We start from the raw sequence: 17,444 nt of genomic DNA, 5'->3' as shown, positions 1-17,444 counted from the left end.
AGCTTTAGCTTGGTGTGTATGGTACCCAAACAACCCTTCCTTAACCCTCCCTGTTAAATCTTTTTCAATTAAGGTCTCCAAGCCAGAGGAGTTAATATCTTTGGCATTGAGCTATGCCAGTCAGAGCTAAAAATATGTTAATCAGACAACAGATAAACAGGAAACATTATCAAGTGAAGGATGGCACTATTTGCAGAAAGCATCCAAAACCTGATGTAGCCACACCCAGACAGGAAATCTGAGAATAGTTATCTGAACATATGCTTGTGCTGACTGGACCAAAGTTAGTCTTCCAGATCATCACATGCCTTGTGATGAAAAGAGTAATTCACACTAAGTAAAGTGAAGAGAATTGTCCATTACCGGCTTGCAAGAATGACCTTAACACCCAAGAAAGAGACAGGGTGCTTTATTGTCTGTGTGTTTTCCTAGCGAAATAGAAAGGAAGGTAGACAGTGAAGAATTTCCTATTCCAATCAAACAGTACTTAGATAACTTCTTTGATTAAAAAACAAACATCAAAAAAACAAAAAAGCACCCTTTCCAAAACTCATACATTATATACAGTCTTCTTCAGCTAAAGATTGTCAAAGAAAACACTGGGCATATTGGAATACCAAATATCCGTGCCGCTGTTCCTATTGTCTCTGGTTAGTAATCCTTGATCCTACAAAGAATTTTAAAAATGTGCCAGCTTAAAGAGGTCAGAGGTCAAACCATGGAGGTGTTTCATGTGCCTCCTCCCCCACTCCAGTCTTATTAATAGAGTGTTGACATGGGTCTTCTGCAAATCCCTGAACTAACTAGCCATAGTCCTGTCTGAGTGAACAGAGAAGTGAACGCTCAGATTTCAGGATGTGAAGTTTTTGTTTAATTTCAGTCAATCATTTGTTGATGTCAAGTATACCAGATGAAACACATCCCCGGAATGAGCCTTGAGATCTTTGGGTCTGTGCATATAAATCATCTTGCCGGCCTTGACACCACATCCAACAAGCCCTGTTGACACTGACAGGGACCAGATGTGTAAAGCCATGGAAAAGACATTAGGTTTTGACATGAACTGACTGACAGTTACATTTGTAGGCACCATCTGAGGCGGGAGATGTTGTGCAGTCTGCCAGGTAGATGGAAATCTGCGTTTAATGTTATCAAATGCTTTAAACACTTCACTGTGGACAAAAAGCATCTCTTTCCTAGACCTAGCACTCCAGTCATTTATTTTGCTCACTTGAATTCTTAAAGCCACATTAGGAAGAAAGTTCAAGAAGCAGACATCAGACTTAGGAAACAGTTATACAATTATTTTCACTCCAACATAGTCGGCCTTTTTTATTCCAGCTCGACTGTGGGGAGTTGCACTAAAAACATGCCAAATATACAAGCAAACAAAGAGGAATGTCTAATATTATTTGGGAGAGTAAGATGTTAGGTTTTGTGTGTTGAATTCCACCCCTCACCCCCAAATTTTCGCCTTTAGGAGATTAAGAATTCTGGCTGGGGAGGGGAGGCAGAGGCAAGTGGATCTCTGTGAGTTCAAGGCCAGCCTGATCTACAAAGATAGTTCAGAGACAGTCAGGGCTACTCAGAGAAACCCTGTCTCGGAAGAACAAAACAAAAGATTAAGAATTCTGGGACATAAATTTTGAAACATTTTCACACAAGGTAGTAAGGTGACAGATTCTTAGCACGTACTCCTGAGATGTGAAAGTCGTTTCATCCCGGAGGTGAAGGAAACAGAGGATGTTCTGTCTTGGACATTAAACGTCGATAGTCTTAATGTAGCACTTTTGATGACTGGATGTTTATTCTGCGTCCAAAATAAACATGAGTTTAACATACTTTCTCTAACATTTTCAGGAAAAGAAAGTAGAAAAAGGCTTATTTAAAATTTGTTAAACAATTTATCTTTTGTATGTACGGTAATTTAAAATAACTGCTCAGAAGTGAATTACATTTTTTTTCCTCCCCAGTAACAATGTGTAGATATATATATATATATATATATATATATATATATATATATATATATATATATATATATATATATATTTTACTCTCAGAGAACCTGCATATCGGCATTTGCCCTTACTTTCTATAAAGCAACAGAAGGAAAATGCCCGTGCTGAGTATAATGGAGAATAATTGGCCTGATCCTAGTGGTACCAACGTTTGAAGAGTGGGTTAAGGGTGACCTTGCATCACTCGGCTCTTCCTGACCTCCACTGGCATCTTTGCCTGAGGGCTGCTGAGAGCTGATTGTTGTAATCAAACCCACCACAATCCAGGGAGACAATTAACCAGGTTAGACCTCGCCTGATCTATCTCACTTGTTGGCCGTTAGCCTCAGGTGGCCTTGAGCACTCCTGACTCATAGCAAGAAGAATGTCTGCTTAACCTGCCCTGCCCCACCCACCTGAAGCCAGCAGGCTCTGCCTTCCTCGCCAGGGACCTGCCTGCGTTTGTGCATTCAGGCCTGTTTTAAATTGAGACCACAGGGTATTGAAATTTCAAGAGTAGATACCTGGCAAACTGCATTGCTAGTGCCATTTTAAAGCCACCTAGTCGATAACTTTGAAACTTGTGAAATCAATAGCCTGCCAGTAGCTTTTGATTTGTTTCTGTAGATACGTTGTTCTGGAAGTCACTTCCTGGAACTGTATTGTCACATGGAGTGACATACATATATATAGTACAGGAGAAAGAATCGCGTGTTGGACAGACTCAGATATCTTGAGCTATACTTAGGATAGGGTAAGATAGTATATGTTCAAGTGATATAAAATTTGTCCTGAATGTAATATTTTATATTAGTCAAGACATTGTCTGATTTACCAAATATCATATTTTTAAGTGAAGAGAACAATGACTTTTTTAGCCTTCACACTTATTTTTTTAAAGATGTGTTTTATTTCTATGAGGGTTTTTGCCTGTGCCATGTGTATACCTGGTGCCCAGAGATCAGAAGAGGGCATCCAGTACCCTGGAATTAGAGTTAACAGATGGCTGTGAGTCACCATGTGGGTGCTGGGGACTGTTTCCAAATCCTCTGCAGGAGCAGTGGGTGCTCTTAATCTCTGATTACTAATTAATCATTAATTCTGCTACATCTAGAACTCAATTAAGAATATGGCTATGTACCAGGGGTACTGTTAAATATGTATTATACATCCAATCTAATAATATATTATCAGTTAAAAATAAAATACCTTGGTCTGGCAATATAGCTTAGTTGGTACATTGCCTGCCTAGCATATACAAGCTTGCTTAGTTCCCAGCACTTGATAGAGCAGCTGTGGTGTACACCTCTAATTCCAGCACTTGACAGGTACAGGCGGGAAGCCAGGAGTTCATCGTCATTTATACAGCTCTGTGTGTGTGTGTGTGTGTGTGTGTGTGTGTGTGTGTGTGTGTGTGTGTAATAAATGAGGAAGAAAGAATATAGTGTCTTTAGAAGAAAATTATAAAAAAATTAAGATTTGTTTAAAATATCATACAGATTATGACTTTTATGACAACAAAAACATTCATACGACTTTTAAAAAGAAGCAAGAAAATAAACCGGGATTTCTTTTTCTTTTTATTTATTTGAAATACTAAGATCTTTTACCATGGCATTCTTTTTTTTTTTTTTTAAAGAAAGACCTTGCGCTTGCATGTGTTTGTAGTCGTGAATTTTCTTGGGTGTATTCTATGTAACTCTTACATTTGACAAAGGACTAACAGGAATTTCAATTAGAGAAAGACTCCTTAAATTTAGTATGTGAAAGATTTTTAATTAGTTTTTTGCAGAGATTTCACTTTCATTGTAGAATTGTTCCTCCAGGTAGAACAGGCTTGATTTCCTATCAGTGAATTTGAGGTTTGTAAGTCTGACACTCCTTCAGTGTGTCCAGGCTTGGGAAATGTTTTCTTCATGATATGCTTATCTATTCATCCTTCGCACAGAAGTGATCTGTACGCATAAACACAGACTGAGAATATTTACTCCCACCTCTAAAGCCCAGAATAACTGAGATTTCCTAGAGGATCCGAATTTTATTTTTCAAAAATCTAGAAATATCTCCTAACCGGTGATTTGTTGAGAAAATACTGTCTTCTGCATCTTTGTAGTTTATAAATTGAATGGTCTTGATTTTTTTTCTCTACACATGTACATACACCGTTAATAAAAAAAACCAACATACCTGATTTATCCGGTTGCTCTATGGGCAATTAACTGGGAATATTATCTCAGCAGGGATAAGTGGGCAAATTACACCCGTGAAATAAATGGGCCTTTGGAGCTTGAGCACGCAGGTATCACCACACAAGGGCTGCACTAAGATTCCTCTCTGATCAATGGGGGTTTATTGATGAGTATCAGTGAATAACAAAGTGATGTCAAAAACTTTTAATAGTCTAAAAACCTGTGTTTAGCCTTCCTCTCCTGCTCAGATGCACAGTTTCTATGTGAGGAAATAGTGTGCTGTTTCCTGACCTCCCAGGGGATCAATGCCAAGGCCAAGTGGCTCTGTTTACTGCAGTTATACAGAAAGAACAAAAATCCTCTAGAATCCTTACTCCCCTCCTCTTAATGACTGATAAGCCATTGCGGCTTTTTTTTTTAAATATTACTTCTGAGTCATGGCCTATAAACATAAATCCCATGTTCTCATCGGTTTGAGTGGTTTCTGACCTCAACGATATTATATATTTATAGTTTTAGATTTCTAAACAGCCTCATGCCTCTCACAAAACAAGAGTCCAGGTGATGTGAATTGCCGGATGCTTTGTTAGGAGCATCCTGTGACCTGACTCTCGTACCCCCTTTGTCTCTCACTGCTCAGCAGCTCATGGTTTTAATCAATCACAGACAAAAGTTGAGCAGAAAAACGTAGAAAAGACCTTTTGATTGACTTAGCAACACTTTGAGGAATTAGGCTCTAACAAATGTTTCTATGAATTATAACTTCTGATGAGGAGAAAATATCTACTTGGCCAATTAGGAAGAAAACAGGCAAGGGTGGATTCCAGAAAGCATTTCATAATTCCAGCCCTGTGGCTTTCCTGTTAAGCTGATTCAGTGCTTTTCTAGGCCGTAAAATTTTTACTGTTATCTAGAGAAATGAGGAAGTTTACCTGGAATTCTAAGCAAACATATAGATATGCGGCAGTGCTTAAAACCCCATTTTGTTTCACTGACTAGTATCAGGAAAAAAAAAAGTTGCTGGGCAAACATCATTCTGCCTTAAGTCTCTAATGTGGAAGTTGAGGCATATAAAGTATTCAAGGCTTTTTGCCACTGTTGTCCCTATTTACTGGCAAAAATAACAGCTATCTTAAAAGGGCAAGACTTTCCGTGCTTTGGGACCTGCAGGGATGTCTGCCACACAGAACAACAGAGCGGTTATGTCAGCGTATCCAGAGGCGAAGGGAGAGAGATAAAGGTAGCAAACGGCCTCCATCTGTTTAACACATTACCAACAGTTTTGGAGATGGATAGACTCTTAAATTACCCACTCAGTTAAGGCGTTCAATTATCTTCTGAGAGATTTTGGAAGAGAATTTTTATTTGTCCAGAGAGGGCAATGCAGATGGCTTCCTCCTCCCTCCCCCCCCCCCCATCATTTTTAGTAGTGCCGGACAGGTGTAAAATACTTTCTATTGAGTGCATGTTTCATATTCTTATGCCTTTGTTGGGGGCCGTGAAACCTGGACAGCGCCCAAGGACCGCAGACAGTATGAGAAGGTCGTGGAATGCAATCGCTGGGTGAGGATGTCTCTCTCTTTGCTGTGCTTGTCATCTTCTCGTGCGTGGCTCCGCCCCTCAGTTACGCCCGAGAACAGGCAGAGGGGCATAAAGTGTGAAGAAGTGTAACTGCACGTTCTCTCATCCCCTCTCATCAGTTGCTGTCACCCGAACTGTCCCTAGTTCTGCCCCCGTCTGTGCAGAAAGGCTTTGGATCCTTTGTCTTTGGTGCGCTTTGTGGCCATGTTTTTGTTTGGGTTGGTTCTTTTCTTTTGCTTGTTTGAGGCAGGATCTTGATGTATCTCTGACTGCCCTGTAACTCACTGTGTAGACCAGGCTAGCCTAGAATTCACAGGGATCCTTCTGCCTCTGCCTCCTCAGTGCTGGGATTAAAGGCATGTGTGACCATGCCTGGCTTGTTGTTGTGTTTTCGTTTTGTTTTGTCTTACCTTTGCATGGCAATCATCAGGCAATCACGGCACGGCTTTAGAGTGTGGTTAGTTCATGTGTAATGAGTCAAATTCAGTAATACAATTGATGATTCTCTCAATATCTAAGTAAATCTCATCATTTAGTTGTTGAAATAATTCAGGTACTATTTACAAACTGACTAGCTTCTTTACGTACCCCATTTATTTTTTATTTGATAATGATGAAGGTGGTGGTGATGCTGCAGATGATGCATGTATGTCTGTGTTCAGCTGAGTGCCTGGTGCTCTCAGAATAGGGTGTTGTATCCCCTGGAACTGGGGTACAGATGCTTGTGAGCTGCCATGTCAGTTCTGGGAATCAAATGGGTCCTCTGGAAGTACAATTAATGGTCTCCCCTCTCACCCAAGACAGGGTTTCTCTGTGTAGCCTTGGCTGTCCTGGACCCATTTTGGAGACCAGGCTGGCTTCAAACTCACAGAGATCCACCTGCCTCTGCCTCCTGAGTGCTGGAATTACAGGCGTGTGCCACCATGCCTGGCTCAACTAATGGTCTTCACCTCTGAGCCATCTCCATTCTCAGTAATATAGTTGTGCCTCCTCTTCTCATTACTGTTTATTGGATGCCTACTGTATGTATGCCGAGCCCTATATCAAATGCTTCTGGTTTTCGTCAACACAACCCAACGGTTAACCCTAGTGAGCATTGAAGGACTGAGATGTCATCGTTATCCCAGGGTTACCGAAGAGGAGCCCATCAGTGGAGAGGTAGTCAAGGATACATAGTAATAGCAGAGCTAAGAGGCGAAGCTGGGCAGGTGGCTTTGAGTCCCCTTCTCTTGACCTTTTCTGCTACATTGCCTGTCAGAACCAACAGATACTTGTTTCTTTCAAGTTATCAGATATGCCTAAAAGTTGAAATATCTTTAATCAACTCTGGATTCTTTGATAACCTCCAGACACTAGAAAACTTAACAGACCATATGTGCTCAAAACGCCAGGTGCCACAAGAAGGATGAAAGACAAAATCCTCTGTCTGCACCCTGATTTCTACTTTTTATTATTGACACCTCCCAGGTGGTTCCAAGGATGCCTGTTAGTGTTTCTGGACATCTTGAGCTCTGGCAACCCTCCTCAGAGAAGTCTAGGTGGCTGACCTCTGTGCCTGCCAGCTGTCCCTCTGCCCATGTCAAACATCCCTGCCTGAGCACTTCTAGAATGCTCAATAAGCTGAGAAGCCTCCCTTCCAAGGGCTCACGAGCATCTATGTCTTCTCCACTGTGGGATTCCGGCTTCCAGGGCCACCTGGAGCAGGAGGAGAGCAGATGCTGGACTTTGCATTCCCTTCTTCCTTTCCAGGTCTCACTAAATTGGCAGAGTGAAACTATGAAGCTAACGGCAAAGTAGATTAAAATATACTTTGGGGATAAAAAAAAAAACCCATATCTTACGATGGCAACTTCTCTGTACTTTTACTCTGTGATCAACAGCTTAAACCATTTTATATTCTTGTCATTATTTTCAAGGCTAAAATTAGATTTGTTTACTTGAACCCGTAAACTGGAAGCATTTAGGCTAATTAACATTGAAACTATGTATGGGTATATATTTATATCTCCCAGTGAAGCAATAAATCAAGAATTATTTGAGATGAGGAACAAATAAATAGCAAACCTTATCTGAAAATTATTCCTCTGGGTTAAGCTTTTTTTTTTTTCTTTCACAGTAAAAGACATTTTATTTCTAAGTTTGACTGTGTTGCCAAGTAGATTTGGAGAAGGATGTTTCTGTCCTGCACGTAGCAGCTGTGCTTGCTGGTTTTGTAATCTGTAATCTCAAATTGTGCTTCTATTTTGATGTCGGTGTGCCTGCATCACAGGATTCTTTTCAAGTGTTCAGACATAACTGTTTAGAATTGAAAACGAGGCATTCTAGCAATAGGCATTCGCATCATCTCTGAGGTTCTCGTCCTCATGTGATGGAATGGAACACGTTTGCAGGCCTCCTGCGATTTCTCCTTGCACTGCCTTGCTTATGCGAACTTAAGTCTGCTGTAGATGGGAGAGCATGTAAAACTCTGGATCTGGTCTGCCTGACTTTGCATTATTGTCAAGTCAGCGAGGATCCTAATGGAGAAGAGAGGCTGAGACAAGAAGCCCCAAATCAATAGGCACAAAAGGCAGACCGACTTGCATAAATTAGCACTCTAATCGGGGAAGATAAATGTGTGTTCTCGTTCATCTTTCAAGTCATACGCACTATGGAAAAAGGTCTAAGAGATAGCACCCTGATTTATTTTCAGCTTTGTTTGAGAGTGCAGAAATGAGGGGGGGGGAGGGAAATGCAAGTAAATTGAGCATTGAGGGGAGCGCTCTGGGCTGCTGGCAGAAGATCGATGTGTCAAATACAGTGTGTAGAACTCAGCACGCTATGTCCACATGGAAGATTTCTGTTGAGAGTGTTCCTTATAGAAATATGAGTACTCAACAGAGGTCTCCAGAGGGCTGGCTCCATGACCAGAGACATGAGGCTCTGTTCTTCATATGCGGTACTTGCGGAGGTCTGTACACTCCTCCTACACCCACTGAGGAGACGGCGGGGAGGATTTTTTCTGATGGTGAAGCCTGAGTTTCTAGAACCAGGGCAGTCACCGGTCACCTGCTACCGCTGCGCTACCCAGCAGTTTCATTAGCTATCACCAGATCAACTCAAGACATGCTTAGTGTACGACAGCAATGTGCTCTATCCTCAAGCATTCCAGGTCTACTCTGTGCCTCTCTGGGTTTGGTAGCTTTAGCATGGATGTCACAGGTGCCAGACACCACAGCTCCTAGTCATAAGATAACTAGTGAGCTAAGAATGTTCCCTGTCACTTTCCTGTATCCCTTCTAATACCTTGTTTGTACATCTACCTACCCAGAAGGAGCTGGGTACATGAAAGCCTGCCAAGTGGTCTTCACTGCTTTTGTATAAAGAGTAGAAAAGCCAGCTGTGGACTTGCCATCTTACTTGGGCGACGTCCAGCCCAGGATAGCAGCCTGGTCATTTGTGTTGTTGGTTGATTCAATTTAGGGAGATAAGGAACGTGCTAATGGTTTTATGTTGGCACATCCCCAGAAGCCTCACATACTGGCAGAGAGGGGGGGGGGAGAGGGAGAGGGAGAGGGAGGAGAGGGGAGACAGGAGAGAGGAGAGAGGAGAGAGAGTTAGTTCTGCTACCCAGGGAGATTTCAGATGTCCTCTTTCATAATACTAGAGTTCTCTGGCTTAAGTACCTATTTTTAAAGATGTGTATGGAGTTCAGGGGTAGTTTGGCTATTTTGCCTTTGTTTTTACTTAGGGAAATTTCACTTCTGGGCACGTCTTCTAGAAAATTCTGTCTTAGGAAAAATACTCTCTGTATTACTATAAGAGTTAATTTCTCCATGTTGTTTTGGTCCCCATAAGTTGAAAAAAGAATAAAGAAAATCATGCCTGTCAAGTATCAGCCTTTTTTACTTTTTTTCCTTTGCATATTTTAAAAGTAGATGTTTCCTTAGCCCTCTTCCATTATGCTTAGCTGTAATCAGTACTTTATGGTCTTATTATATAGTTTTGTTTCATTAGGGCAATGAAAATGGTATTGAACAATAGCAATATAATGCAGGAGACCAGTTTGTAATTCAGTTGGAAATTGCTAATGCAGTCAACAGTCGATAGTACAATCAGCTTGACTTTCCTGGGAAAACACGAGCTCGGTTTCCTCTGCTCCACGCACAGCTCTTCTTAGAGGGCAGGGCTGTGGGAGTGTGTGGAGGCGCACACACACACACACACACACACACACACACACACGGGGGCACCCCTGAGAAGAAAAGCCCTTTATGATCAAACGGGGACCGCTACCTGAATTTCTGGGAAGAAATACTACTTAAGATGGAAACTCTCCCTGAAGAGTTTCAAAGGAGGTATTCATTGGCAATCCTGAATGCAAGCACCTGCATGACATGATCCCTCAAAACCCATCCACGTGTATATCTCGCTATAGCCGTGGTGGAGAAGTCAGGTTCTAATGTAACTGTTCCTGACTACGCAGTATCAAGGGACGATGCGCAGGCTCACCTTGGACAGGCTTACACTGTGCACGATGCATGCATGCACTTGTCATTCATGTAGGTTGCATAGTGAGCATAAGAAGATGTCTGGGAACAGGAAGGAGAGTAACCTGGGAGAAGGGTTAGGCGGAAGTAGTGGGGAGAGGGATGGTGTAAGTATTTTAATGGAAAAATATAAAATAAACTAAAATTGGTGTTTTAAAGACATGTTTAGGTAGACTTTTATGACTTTTACTCTAATAGCTCAGTTGTGACAGCTGAGTCCGAACTGAATGGTGAAGTTGCCTTCCAGAGCTCAGTGTTATCAAGAGGAAATAAAGTGAGACAAGAGATCTGATAGGGAGAGATTTATTTAGGGAAGGGGCGGGGAGAGAGGACGCACGCACGGGAATGGGCCTTGAAGGTAGAGAAAGACAGAGACAGAGAGACAGTGAGGGAGAGAGAGGTGGGGGAGCAGTGCCTGGCAGTGGCAGCAAGCGATGACTTCAGAGGTTGATAAGCAACCCAGAGGCAGGCTAGCAGACTGACGTGTGAACTAACCCTCAGCGTACATAGTAAGCATGAAGCTACGCGTGCAATGTTGAGAATTCTAAGTCAGTTTGTGCATGAAGATGCTGCACTGCAATTTACCAGTAAGAAAGCAATGAATGATGTGTCCAGCTTTGAGTTGTCTTATAAATTTTCTATTCCTTCAAACCAGCACAGTCTCATCCTATGGAGTATAACTTTTTAAATATTTTAACACCAGAGAACAACAGTATTTTCTGTTTTCATTTATTTCCAAATAGCCATCTTTTTTTTTTTTTTTTTTTAAACTCTGAGAAAGGGTTTCTCTGTGTAACAGCCCTGACTGTCATGGAACTCACTCTGTAGACAAGACTGGCCTCAAACTCACAGAGACCCATCTGCTTTTGCCTCCTAAGTGCTGAGATTAAAGGCGTGTGCCACTATGCTCAGCAATGTGCATTATCTTTAGAGATATTAATTGTGGGTTGAAGCCACCATTCTGATTTGAAAAATAAACAAAGCAAAGTTCAGTGTTCTATCAGAGGTGATTTGCACATAGAAGCTTATTTCTTCAGGTTTAGTACCAGAAATCTTTATTTACACTAAAATAAAACAAAGGCACTATGTGGCTCTGATATGTCTTGTTTTTCAGTTCCCTTCCTCTAGTAGGTTAAGATAGCCTGTAACTTTTTAAAATTCAAAATTATAAGCGGAAGCATGCATATCATGTGCTTCAGATGATGAAGCCGTCTTGTGGCCGTAAGCCGTGCCAGTTCCTCCCTTCCATCATTGGGTATCACTGTGCGAGTGTTCCAGGGTGGGCGTGATGGTGCCCACAGTAGATGTTGTAATTAATTCATCTTGGAGACTTGTGTGGTCAATGCATGCCAGATGATGCTCTTGCTAGCCGTGGTTATTATGCCACAGGGGACCAGCACTTTTAGGGACAACAGCTTACCCCGTTCCGCTGCCGACTGGAGTCATTGTCTTTGGGTGGATCTCAGCTCTTTGCTCTTGTGGATCTTGTTTCTCAGATACAGGGTCATTTTTTTCCTATGTCAGTACATCTGAGTTCACCAAAGTGCACCAACCCCACCCCCACCCCACCCCCACCCTCCCTGTTTACCTACACCCTGCTACAACCTTAGACAGGGTTGAAAGATGTATCCTTATATTTAATTTTGTAGGATGGAAAAAAAACCCCTACAGGTTCCTTTAAGCATATAAAGTGGGTTATGATTTTCATTAAATATTTGGCATGTACAAAGTAAGAACCAGATGTTGAATTAAAACTTCAACAAACAAAATTGGCCTTTTCTGTAAATAAGCTGAATGATAAGCTATCGTCACATTTATCCTACGTTGGACATAGATTCTGTGTGTAAGTTCCAGGGTAATTTAGCAGCCCCCACAGGTTTCATAAACTCACTTGTTGTTGTTGTTGTTGTTTTGACCCGGCTCATCAGTGCTGAGTTTGTGACTAGCCATAGCTCATGTTCTGTTTTGTTTTGTTTTTTTCTCTGAGGAGAAAGAACACCTTGAACAGCAATAAAATGTTAATGTGAACACTGTGAAATTTCGGGATCTTCGATTGTAGCACTGAGTGTGGAGGAAAGCCAGTTGTGACCCTTTCTTCTTAAGGCTTATGGTGCTGACTTGTCAGCCGGCATGGAGTGCCCGTTATCACCTTGTTATTTCATCATCCTTGTATGTCGTGTCCTTTGAAACTCAGAGCCTGTACAAGTGGCTCATTCAAACCTTGTAGCAAGCTGTTCCAAAACTTCTGGAAGTTCAAGAGAAAGGTCATGTACACTTGCTTTGAACTCTAGGTCTGAAAGTGTATCTTTGAAAGTTGAGTTTAATAAAACGAAGAGGATGGAGAAAAACAGCCACTATACTCTTGTCACTGAGATAAACAAGATTCAAGTAGGTAGAGCGGTTATTGTACAGGAGGGTCCCCAAAGTGCTTATATTTGTATAAGAAATAAATCTTGAACTGTTTATCTCTTACCTTCTCTTACATTTGCTTGGGATAGAGAAATCCATTTTTAACGTTGGCTTATTCTTGCTTATATCTTTCTGTGATCCAGGCTATAAAAGTAAATATAGGAGCCAGCTGTAGGAATGAATATCCTTTTAATAACTTCAGGGAAGTAATCATAATAGTAAGTAGTGCAAACTCATGCTTATGTGATGACCTGTAGTCCTCAGCTCCCCCTCCTTAAGCCACAGGCTACCTGCCAACATGTGCATTAAATGGCAATTTCCTATGTTCTGATTCTAAGAAGTACCTTGTGGTTTGTTGTGCTCCTAAGACACATTTACTATGATTTTTGAAGGGTTCTAGCATATTCTTTTTTAATTTCCAGGGTCAAGGAGGAGAGAGATGGAGTAGTGACTTTTCTATAACACCCGTCATTTCTTCTCTCTCTAAGAGAAAGCCTTGCTGAAACTTTGAGATAGCATGCTTGCTGGGTGACACAGTACAGCTGCCTTAGTAATGCCATGAGTTAATTTCAGAGGTGACGCCATCCCTACTTAGGAAAACAGTGGGTCTTCTCGCCTCAGAACGACTCATGGATCTTTTTTTTTTTTTTTGGTTTTTTTGAGACAGGGTTTCTCTGTGTAGCCTTGGCTGTTCTGGAACCACTTTGTAGACCAGGCTGGCCTCGAACTCACAGCGATCCGCCTGCCTCTGCCTCCCGAGTGCTGGGATTACAGGTGTGCGCCACCACGCCCGGCTCGACTCATGGATCTTGAGCATCTCCACATGCAGGATGCTGTGGGAGGTGCCAACAGTGGCTTATACTATCCACTTCCCTTCCCTCTCATTCACTTCTTCTCTGGGCATCTTTGGTTCTTATTTATTGCATTTCATCAACTTTCTATTCATTATTATTTCTTTATTATTATAGTCACTCATCCTATTATAACTTGAAACCACTCCACTCCTTCTATACTGCTAATTTAATGTTGAAAACCCAGTATTAGTCACCCAGGCTCCTGTTACATACTACAAATAGACTTGGCAACTTAAGTGACAGATTTATTTTCCTGGAGGTAGGAGGTCCAATATCAAGATTCAGCAAAAGTTGGTTAGGGTTATCTAGATGGCTTATGAACAGCTAGCTCTCTTCTCGCATGGTCTTCCCATGGCTGACAGAGGGAGAGGTGTGATGTCTCCTGTTAAAAGAGCACTAATCCTATTGGATAAGGGCTTTGGGATAAGGTTCTGCCTTTAAGCCCCCCTTTAACCTTAACTGCTCTCATAAAGACCCTGTCTCCAAATATATTCACATAGAGGGTAGGCCTTCAGCATGTCATCTAGGGATACAGATACATTAAGTGCATAATACAGCTAATAAGGAAGACGGGGTGGGGTTGGGGGCGTGGAGCCCACGTCTTAAATGGACAGCCGACCAAGATACGCATGTTGTAGTGGGCTGGTAAGCTTTAACTGCGGTGCTTGCTCTGCGCTTCCTTTACGTACAGCAGGCTCTAGTGATGATAGCTTCAGGGGAGAGTGAAACAAGTCCCAAATTGAAAACCCTGTAAAATGCCGGCCTACCTGCCAGCCCTTTGAGGAGTGGCCTGGATTAGCTCGGAGAAGGGTAGAAGGAAATGTTTCTAATCCTCAAGCATTGTGACCTGGTGGAGATGAAGGACAATGGATTAATTCCAGCCCTTAGCCCCAAAGATCAGAATCACTCTTTGGTGGTGACCGGTTGGTTGGTGAGAAACTTGATTTTTCTCTCCTCACTCTGGGTGAAGGCTCAGAGAGACTGGATGCTAGGCAGTTTATATTCCTCACATCTTCTCACTGCAGCTAAACCCTGCCCGCTTTGGTCCTGACCTGAGCAGACGGGAGCCTCCAGACCCAAAGATCCTCTGGATTGCCAGCTTCTGGTTGCCGGGGACACAACTCTGAACAGAACAGTGGCTGGCAGAGGCTGAAAGGAGTCTTGGGTGTTCCTGCTAGTGTGATGGGCGGCTGCGGGGGTTTTGTGAAGCAGCCTGCTGAACCCTCTCAAATAGAGGCACCCAATGCTGCTCAGCTGTGTAATTGGGATGGAAATGGGCCAATGAGAGGCAGCAGTTTGTGCTTAACCTTTTGGGAGTCTTGTTCCAGGAGACATTGGGGGGGGGCAGCATTACAAATAATAAGCTTCTCCGCCTGATTTGTAATGAATTAGTAATAAACGGCCTGGTGCCGTCCGAAAGCCTGCAGATTACAGAACGGCTTCAGCTAAGAGCACGGGACCACATCTTATTTTGATCAGCTGTAGCGTAGCAAAGACATGTAATTATCATAATCTATCAATTAGCTTGGCATCACTTTCCAGTGTTTAATTACCCCGATAACTGGTAATTGAATAGAGGACTTAATGACAAGAGAGAAACTTCCATTCTGCCTTAGGTGCTTAAGCTGTCTACTCGGCTAGGCATAATTTTCTAGTGTTGCTTGAACAACAGTCCTGATTATCATTTTCTGTTTTGCAGTCTGCCATTACTTTGTATCACAATCCTGACTTTTTTTTTTTTTAAATCATACCATTAAACTTCTGGAAACTTCACGTGCGGACAGGGATTCCATCAGGTTATTATATCCTTTATATATCATTTTGTTTTCCCCTAAGATGTCCCTTGTTTGGGACACCCATCAAAGGGTGGGATAGGCAGCCAGGTGTTGGGGTGACTGAGACAGTTGATGCTGTACCACCTTCCAGAACACGGATGGATAAGAGACCTACAGATAATATGTCAGGCACTTAGGAACCATCAAGTCATTATTTTCCAAAAGTCTCTTCTTGATTTGGCAAAGAAAACTGAGATTTATAATTACTCCCTCCTTGTTAGGATGCTTGAGGCTAAGAGTGGCCTGGAATTCTGCAGGGCACTACCATCCCACAGGGATCAAGAGGCGTACTTAGAAGTGAGCAGCTCGGTGGGCGGTGTGTTGGTTTGATAGACTCCCACATACCCTGATCATAATCAGTTTGTTCCTAAGACCTTGGCTCTAGAACCTACTTGGTGACTTTTTTCTGTACTTTCTCTTGGTCAGTCTGCGTGTGTGTGTGTGTGTGTGTGTGTGTGTGTGTGTGTGTGTGTGTGTGTGTGTGTGTGTCAGGGACTCTGCCTCATATACTTAAGGCCCTAAAACTCCAGATGGCTTAGATCCTGCCGCCTAGCTTTGTCAGATGCTCCTGGCCAGCAGACATAGTGAGAGAGAACCTGTTCTGCCTTGTAGAAGTGACCCACATTAGGACCACTCTGATTGCCAGATGTTAATTCTTTATTTTTGTTTCAGAATCCCCCTTTGAAAACTATTTGACATGATCTGTGATGTGTCGGCTCTGTTAGGTCTCTGCTTGGTTAACAGGCTCACTTGGCCTGCTGACACTGACACACTCTCTCTCTCTCTGTGCCTCGGGCCTCATTGGGGGCTTAAAAGCAATTAGACTGTCACCCAAAATACCCAGTCCCTTCCTAGAGAAAAGTCTTGTTTAGGCTCTGCCAATTTAATGCTTTGTTTCCTTTGGAGCTCCTCTGTCAAGCTAATAAAACAAACTCCAAATGAGTTAAAACACTGGGAGAGAGAACATTTTGTGTGTCTTGTGTTTGAAGCAGGTGCTGTTCACAGGAAATGCAATTTTTAAAAAGTCATTCATTACTGATGTACCTAATACTAGAAGCAGCAAGCAAGAGGTGTACATAATTCTTATGTACAATTTGATGTGGGGAACTAATATTAGATATGGGACTTTAATGCATGCACACATAGTATGGAGAGAAAGAATCCAAAGTCACAAGTTCGTGTACTATTCTACTGATAAATCCTAAGTATCCGGTCGGGAATATTATATCTTGTTAATTTTAACATTAGTTAATGAAAGCTGTCAATCTATAGGCCTCATCATTAACAAAACATGCCCATCAAGGAATTTTGTTTGGAATTTTCATGAATGGATCAACACAGCCCTTAAATCTGTAAAGTAAATATTTCATCAGTATCTCACACTTGATTTGATGAGAAGGTGTATAACGTAGCAGAAGCTATTAGCAAATGCACTATGCATGTGTAGCATACACTGGACTGCATTTCCTCTGCAAAGGAATAAGAAGGACGACGGACATATCACTGAAATGCGTATGGAAGCAAGGTCACCCCTCCAGTTTGTGAGTTTCCACTTCTCTTGGACTAGCGGTTGAGACTGTTCTATAGCAGAGCCTGAAAGAGGTAGACCAGATAGCCCAGTGGTGTATGCTTTGGTCATCATCAGCTTCAGCGGGTCTGGTTTCATTGAATTTACCCATGCCTCGAACTCTTGAGAGGCCACTGTGAAGAAAGCTGATTACCAGCTGATCCCAAAGCTCCTCCTGTGTTAGCCCAGGAGAGAGGAGGAGGAGTTTAAAATTAGCAAAACAAATATTTGTTCAGCCCTCAGTGATGCTGCTACCATCGATTTGTGCCTAGCTTCACCTGCTGCTTATTTTTCATGATTTAACCTCTGCAGGAAAACAAAACAAGAAGAACATCTTCAGGTTTAGGGTAAGGACTACAAGGCCTGCATTCTGTGCCCAGAGGAAAAGCCGAAGGAGCCCAGAGAGGTGTGTGAAGCAACAGAGTTGCTTTCCTGCCCAGTGCACAGAGCATTTATGAACCAAAGCCCGTGTCACCTACG

General features: G+C 42.3%; 1 protein-coding gene across 3 annotated transcripts in view; it reads left to right on the top strand.

The window, feature by feature from the left end:
* EFNA5 (ephrin A5) overlaps positions 1 to 17,444 on the top strand; it is a 276,214-nt gene that overhangs the window by 203,544 nt on the left and 55,226 nt on the right. The gene's annotated exons all lie outside the window — the stretch shown is intronic.

The sequence above is a fragment of the Acomys minous genome (genome assembly GCF_964271855.1).
Source record: "Acomys minous genome assembly, chromosome: 4".
In the NCBI taxonomy this organism is placed as follows: Eukaryota; Metazoa; Chordata; class Mammalia; order Rodentia; family Muridae; genus Acomys; species Acomys minous.
Note: the sequence above shows the minus strand (reverse complement) of the source record. Positions and strands in the feature narration are given on the sequence as shown.